The 7,550-nt window shown below is 33.0% G+C and overlaps 1 non-coding gene across 1 annotated transcript; it reads left to right on the top strand.

Annotated features, from left to right (window-relative positions):
- Window positions 1-2,565: 2,565 nt before the first annotated feature.
- On the top strand, window positions 2,566-2,669 carry LOC119621645 (small nucleolar RNA U13). Its single transcript, XR_005238189.2, has one exon. It is a non-coding gene; the product is annotated as a small nucleolar RNA U13 (small nucleolar RNA).
- The last annotated feature ends 4,881 nt before the right edge of the window (window positions 2,670-7,550 follow it).

The raw sequence follows: 7,550 nt of genomic DNA, 5'->3' as shown, positions 1-7,550 counted from the left end.
TTTCTCAATAATTACATCTTTCTTTCATTGGTATTTGACCTTTGAATTTTGCATACAGTAGGATCAAAATTTTTTCATAAATTTGAATGTTTGGGCTGAATTTCAAAGTTCACTAACAAACGTACCATTTATAAGAGTTTCTGGCTAAGAAACAGCCAATATAGTTTTTATTTACAAATTGACCTATATAGAAACACAGCTTTTCTTTTTTCATGAGATTATAGAAGGATACTTGACGTATAATGAACTACATTGTACATAGTCAAAGTATACAATTTATTTAATTTTGACATCTGTTTACACTTGTGACACCACCATCACAATCAAATAACGTTTTCATTACTCTCTAAAGTTTCCTTCCACCCTCCTTAATCTATCCCAATCTTTAACTCCATCCCTAGGCGATCATTGGTCTGCTTTCCGTCACTGAAAATTAGTTTCACTCTCTAGAATTTGCAAAATGTGGAATTATGGACAAATAGTCTTGGTTTGACTTTTTTCTTTCACCATTTATTTAAGTCTCTTTTGAGTTTTTAAATCAATAATATTTAGCTTTCCATATACAGATCATACAGCTTTTGTTGATTCATAACGGTTTCTTCTTTTTTACTATTAAAACAATTTTATTTCAATTTTAATTTCTAATAATAGTATGCGTAAATTAGACCTAATACCATAAAAATCCTAGAGGAAAACCTAGGTAGTACCATTCAGGACATAGGCATGGGCAAAGACTTCATGTCTAAAACACCAAAAGCAACGGCAGCAAAAGCCAAAATTGACAAATGGGATCTCATCAAACTAAAGAGCTTCTGCACAGCAAAAGAAACTACCATCAGAGTGAGCAGGCAACCTACAGAATGGGAGAAAATTTTTGCAATCTACTTATCTGACAAAGGGCTAATATCCAGAACCTACAAAGAACTCAAACAAATTTACAAGAAAAAAACAAACAACCCCATCCAAAAGTGGGCAAAGGATATGAACAGACATTTCTCAAAAGAAGACATTCATACAGCCAACAGACACATGAAAAAATGCTCATCATCACTGGCCATCAGAGAAATGCAAATCAAAACCACAATGAGATACCATCTCACACCAGTTAGAATGGCAATCATTAAAAAGTCAGGAAACAACAGGTGCTGGAGAGGATGTGGAGAAATAGGAACACTTTTACACTGTTGGTGGGATTGTAAACTAGTTCAACCATTATGGAAAACAGTATGGCGATTCCTCAAGGATCTAGAACTAGATGTACCATATGACCCAACCATCCCATTACTGGGTATATACCCAAAGGATTATAAATTATGCTGCTATAAGGACACATGCACACGTATGTTTATTGCAGCACTATTCACAATAGCAAAGACTTGGAATCAACCCAAATGTCCATCAGTGACAGATTGGATTAAGAAAATGTGGCACATATACACCATGGAATACTATGCAGCCATAAAAAAGGATGAGTTTGTGTCCTTTGTAGGAACATGGATGCAGCTGGAAACCATCATTCTTAGCAAACTATCACAAGAACAGAAAACCAAACACCGCATGTTCTCACTCGTAGGTGGGAACTGAACAATGAGATCACTTGGACTCGGGAAGGGGAACATCACACACCGGGGCCTATCATGGGGAGGGGGGAGGGGGGAGGGATTGCATTGGGAGTTATACCGATGTAAATGACAAGTTGATGGGTGCAGCACACCAACATGGCACAAGTATACATATGTAGCAAACCTGCACGTTGTGCACATGTACCCTACAACTTGAAGTTTAATAATAATAAATAAATTAAAAAAAAAAAAAAAAAAAAAAAAAAAACAGATTATCTTCCATACCGATCTTATATCCCATGGCCTTAAACTCATTAGTTCTAGCAGTGTTTCAATGTAGAATATCAGAGATTTTCTACACAATCATTGATCTTCAAATAAAAGTTTAGTTTTTCATTTTAAATATGCAAGTTTTTAATTTATTTTTCTGCTCTAATTGCATTGGCTAGAGTTTTCAGTATGATAGTGAGTAAAAGTGGTGAGAGTACATATGCATGCTTCGTTCTTGATTTTGGGGGAAATGCATTCAGTCTTTCACTGTTTATATAATTTTACTTGCTTTTGTTGTTGTTGTTGTTGTTGTTGGCATATACATTTCACAAGTTGAGAAAGTTCTCTTCCAGCTTTGCTGACATTTTAACGTTGATGAATGTTGAAAGCTGTTAAATGTTTTCCTTCCATCTACTGAGATGATCAAACTTTTCTTTCTATTTATGTTGATTTGGTAAATTACATTGAATAATTTTCAAATGTTGAACCAATTTTAGATTCCCATAAACATACTATATGTTCTGTTTCTTGTTGCTTTATTTCTCTTTCTTCCTGATAGCATTTGGAGTAATTTTGTATCATAAGAGTTTATTTAATCTCCATTTCTAGGTTATTATTCATACCTCTTTAAAAATTTAATTTTTACCCTAAAGTTTACAATATGCATCTTTAATTAATTTTAATATTGATTTGAATATTATATGGTTTTGCATGTAGTATAAGATTCTTACAGATCATTTTGCAGCTTATACATGTGATGACTGAGTTTTTTAACTCATATGTGAGTTGTACCTTTCTTACATCTTATTATGACATTAGTACATTACCCATTTGATATGAGAAAGTTTTTAAAAAGAGAAAAGAAAAAACCCAGAATTTTACAAATCACGGTAGAATTCTCTCTCCTATTTTTTGTGCTATTTTTGTCATCTCTGCTATTTTTACATACTTATAAACTTAAAATACATGTAAGTAACTTTTTTACATGTTAGGCAGTAAAATTTCTTTTATAGGCCAGGCGTGGGGGCTCACACCTGCAATGCCAGCACTTTTGGAGGCCAAGGCAGGAGGCTCATTTGAGCCCAGGAGTTCAAGACCAGACTGGGCAACAAAGCAAGATTCTGTCTCTACAAAAGAGAAAAAAATTAAAAACAAAATTAGTCAGGTATTCTGGTGCATTCCTGTAGACTCAGCTACTCGGGAGGCAGGAAGATTGCTTGATACTGGGAGTTCAAAGCTGCAGTGAGCTGTGATCATGCCACTGCACTTCAGCCTGGGCACCAGAGTGAGACACTGTCTCTAAAAACAATTAAAATATGTATTATATATAAAATAAACAATAACATAAAATATATTTTACAGCAATTAATGCATTTTAGAACATCTTTTATATTTACATTTATAACTAATCATTTCCAGAAATTTTTATTTCTTTGTACAGATCTACATTTTTTTTATCATGCTGATTTTTTTTCTTTATTTCTTCCAAAAAAGAGAAAAGCAGGATACATGTACAGAACGTCCAGGTTTTTAAAATAGGCATACATGTGCCATGGTGGTTTGCTGCACCTATTGACCCCCGCTCTGAGTTCCCTCCCCTCACCCTGTCACCCCCTACCAGGACCTGGTGTGTGTTGTTCCCCTCTCTGTGTCCATGTGTTCTCATTGCTCAACTCCCACTTATGAATGAGAACATGTGGTGTTTGGTTTTCTGTTCCTCTGTTAGTTTGCTGACAGATCTAAATTTTTTTCTGATATATTCTGGTCTTCCTGAGGCCATTTTTAAAAATGTTTCTTGTAGTGCAGGTCTGCTGGCGATGAATTATCAATTTTTGTTTGTCTAAAGTTATCCCAATTTCCTTTGCATTTATTAACGGTATATTCACTGTGCATAAAATTTGGGGCTCGCAGTATTTTACTTTCAGTGCTTTAGTCATGGTGATCCTTTTACTTAGGACTTGTATAATTTTTGACAAGAGGTCTGCTGGAATTCTCCCTTTTCTTCCTGTGTATATCTTCTACCATTTTACCCTCTGAGTGCCTTTAACATATTCTCTTTATCTTTTGGTTTGGAGCTACTGGAATATGATATGTTTAAGTGTGTATGTGTGCTTTATTTCATTCATTATTTATCCTGCTTGAAGTTCCCAAAATCTCTTATATCTGTAGTTTGAGGTATTTTGTAATTTTTAAAATAATTATCAACCATTATCTCTTCAGATATTGTTCTACATCACTTTTTTCATTTTATTTTTGGATGGATAACATGTATGTTAAAAATTTTGATATTGTCCAACAACATGGGATGCTCTGTTTTTGTTTTGTACTTTTCTTTTTTTCCCCTTGGCTTAAGTTTGAGTAATTTCTGTTAACGAATCTGCATATTCACAGATTCTTTCCTGAGTTACTTTGAGTTAGCTACCAAGTCTGTCAAAGTGAGTCTTCATCTCTGCTAGCATGTTTTTCATTCACAGCATTTTTAATTTTTTTTATGGTTTCCATTTTGGTTGTAATTTCCCACATAATATTACATGTTGTCGGTTTCTTCTACTAGAGACTTGAACACATTACTCGTAGTTATTTTTAAATACCTCTCTGAAATTCCAACATCTCAATTATCTCTGAGTCTGGTTGTGCTGATTATTTTGCCCCTTGACTGTGTATTGTTTTCTTTCTGCATTTTTGGGTGTCTCATAACTTTTGATTGAGTATTGAGCATCCAGTAGAACTGAGAACTAAAATAATGAGTATTTATGCCTGAGATGTGCATGCTTCTTCTTCTGATAGACTTTCAGTGTGGAAAGTTAAGTTAATCTAGGCAAGTGTTGAGCTGTTTTCAGGTTTCATTGTCATTATGAATACTTTCAGTGCACCACTGCTTTCAATTTCTTTGGTGTTATTTTGTGCTTAATGTGAAGATTAGTGTGCTTGTGAACTTGTCTTACTGTTTTACTGGATAGAAGAAGCATTACTTTAGCTGCATCCAACATGTTGTTTGATGTTATGTTGTCATTTTTATTCCATTCAACATATTTTTAACTTTTGATATCTTCTTTTACCCATAAATTATATAAAACTATGTTGTCTAGTTTCTACATATCTGGGATAGTCCATATATCCTACTGCTATTGATTTATAATTTATTATTTTCCAGACAGATAACACACTTCACATGACTTCAGTCACCTCAAATATATTGAGACTTGTTTTATGGCCAACATCATGATCTATTTTAGTTAATGTTCCAAAAAGAATATGAGTTTAATATTCTAAACTCTATTAAGTCAATTTTCTTAATATACTATTGTTCTCTATATTTTTATTTCTACTAATTGTCTGTCTTTGTGATGTGTCAGTTAAAAGAGAGCTGTTGAAATCTCCAAATGTAGTTTGGCATATGTCTATAGCTCCTCTTACATCTATTTTATTAATTTTAAAGGTTTATTGTTAGGTGCATAAACATTGAATTATTATTTCCTCCTGATGAATTAATGCCTTTATTATGAAATGACCTCCTTTACCACTGGTAATATTCATTGTTCTGAGTTATACACTGATTTTAACAAAATTATACTGCCTTTTTTGAAATGTATATTAGCATATAATTTGTTTTATAATTTTACTTATAAAGTTTATGTTTATGTTTAAAGTGAGTTTATATATACACATAAATATTAATCAATTTATATTTGAGTTGAGCTTTATAAATAGATTGTGGTGAAGTCTAGATTATTTATCCCGCCTTTGGTGATTTTAGACCATTTACATTAATACATTGTTACTGTAAGTGTTAGTTATACCAGCATAATCATTTTTTATTTTTTCTATCTATTCCTTGTTTGTGTTCTTTTGCTTTTATGCTTTGTCATTGGTTATCTTTTATGACTTCATTTCATATTCTGTACTAACTTATATATATACCCCATTGTTTAATTTTCTTAATAGGTCCTTTAAGGTTTGCGGTGTACCTCACTAATGCATACCACCTCAGGTATAAAACAGAGATCTTACAACAAAATATTTCTCTTGTTCTTCCAACATGGTACAATTGTCATATATTTTAAAAAATATTTTTACTTTAAGATGAATGTATATTTATAAACATTTATAAGAAACATTACAGAGAGATTCTGTGTAACATAAACCCTGTTCCCCCCAGTTGCAATATATTGAAAACTGTACTGCAATATCACAACCAGGACAGTAAAGATACAGAACAGTTCATCACTACTATTATCTCATTTTTCCCTATTTTCACTTCCCTCTCACACTTGACATTTTTTTCAAACCCTGGCAATCACTAATCCTATTCTCCATTTTTATAATTTTGACATTTCAATAATGTTGTATAAATGGAATTATACAATATAAATGGAATTATACAACACAAATGTGACCATTTGGAATTGGACTTTTATCCCCTCTCTGTGATTTTCTGGAGAGTTATCCAGGTGGTTGCTTGAATAATTCACACCCTTTTATTGCTGAATAGTAGTTCATAATATGATGTACCATGGTTTATTTAACCATTAACCTATTAAAGAACATTGGAGTTGTTTTCAGTTTTTGGTTATCATAAATAAAGCTGCTATATACATTTGTTTATAGGTTTATATGTAAAGATAACTATTTCGCTGGGATAAAATGCCTAGGATTGCAATTTCCAGGTCATATGGGAGCTGTATGTTTATTTTTTAAAGAAATTGCCAAAGAGTCTTTCAGGCAGTTTCCAAAAGACTATACCATTGTATATTTCCACCAACAATGTATTAATGATCTAATTTCTCTCCATCCTCATCAACATTTAAAAGTATATTCTCACTTTTTAAAAATTTTTAGCCATTCTGATTGCTATGTGGAGGTTTCTCATTGCATACTCCTCCTGGATAATGATGCCGAGCATACGTTCATGAGTTTATTTGCCATCTGTACAACCACATTGGTGAAATGTCTCTGTATGCACTTTGATAATTTTCTATCTGGACTGTATGTTTTTTATAAGAGTTGAGTTTTGAGAGTTTTGAGGGAACTTCAAACAGTTTTTGGAAACATGGAAATAAAAGATAAAATATAATAAAAAATATACACTTTATTTCTCAACATAAGCTCCATTACATTCAAGACACTTTTGTAAGGGGTAATATCAGCAATTTAGTTCATTTCTAAAGCGCTGAGGATTCTGGGGCTCTAACCATGTTGAAGCAGACCTTTTTGACATTATTAGCTGAAGAAAAATGGATTTTCTTTAAAGATTAGGAAAGAAAAAGCAGTTATAAGGAGTCAAATCAGGACTGGAAGGTGATAGCTAATGATTTTTCCTCAAAACTCTCACAAAATTGCCTTATTTTATGAAAATAATGAGCAGGAACATTGTCATTGTAGAGAAAGACTCTGGTGAAGCGTTCCCAGGCATTTTTCAGCTAAAGCTTTGGCTAACTTTCTCAAAATACTCTTAGAATCAGCAGATGCTATTCTTCTTTGGCCTTTCGGAACGTCAACACGCAGAATGCCTTGGGCATCTCCCAAACTATTGCTGTGACCTTTGCTCTTGAACAGTCTGCTGTTGCTGTGATTGGACCACTTCTACCTCTTGGTTGCTATTACTTTGATTGTGCTTTGTCTTTAGGATTGTATTGGTAAAGCCATGTTTTTGTTTTTGTTTTTTTTCTTCTGTTACAATTATTCGAATAAATGCTTTGGGATCTTCATCCCATTTGT

Source organism: Chlorocebus sabaeus, chromosome 21 (genome assembly GCF_047675955.1).
Source record: "Chlorocebus sabaeus isolate Y175 chromosome 21, mChlSab1.0.hap1, whole genome shotgun sequence".
NCBI lineage: Eukaryota > Metazoa > Chordata > Mammalia > Primates > Cercopithecidae > Chlorocebus > Chlorocebus sabaeus.
This window is presented reverse-complemented; position numbering and strand designations above follow the sequence as displayed.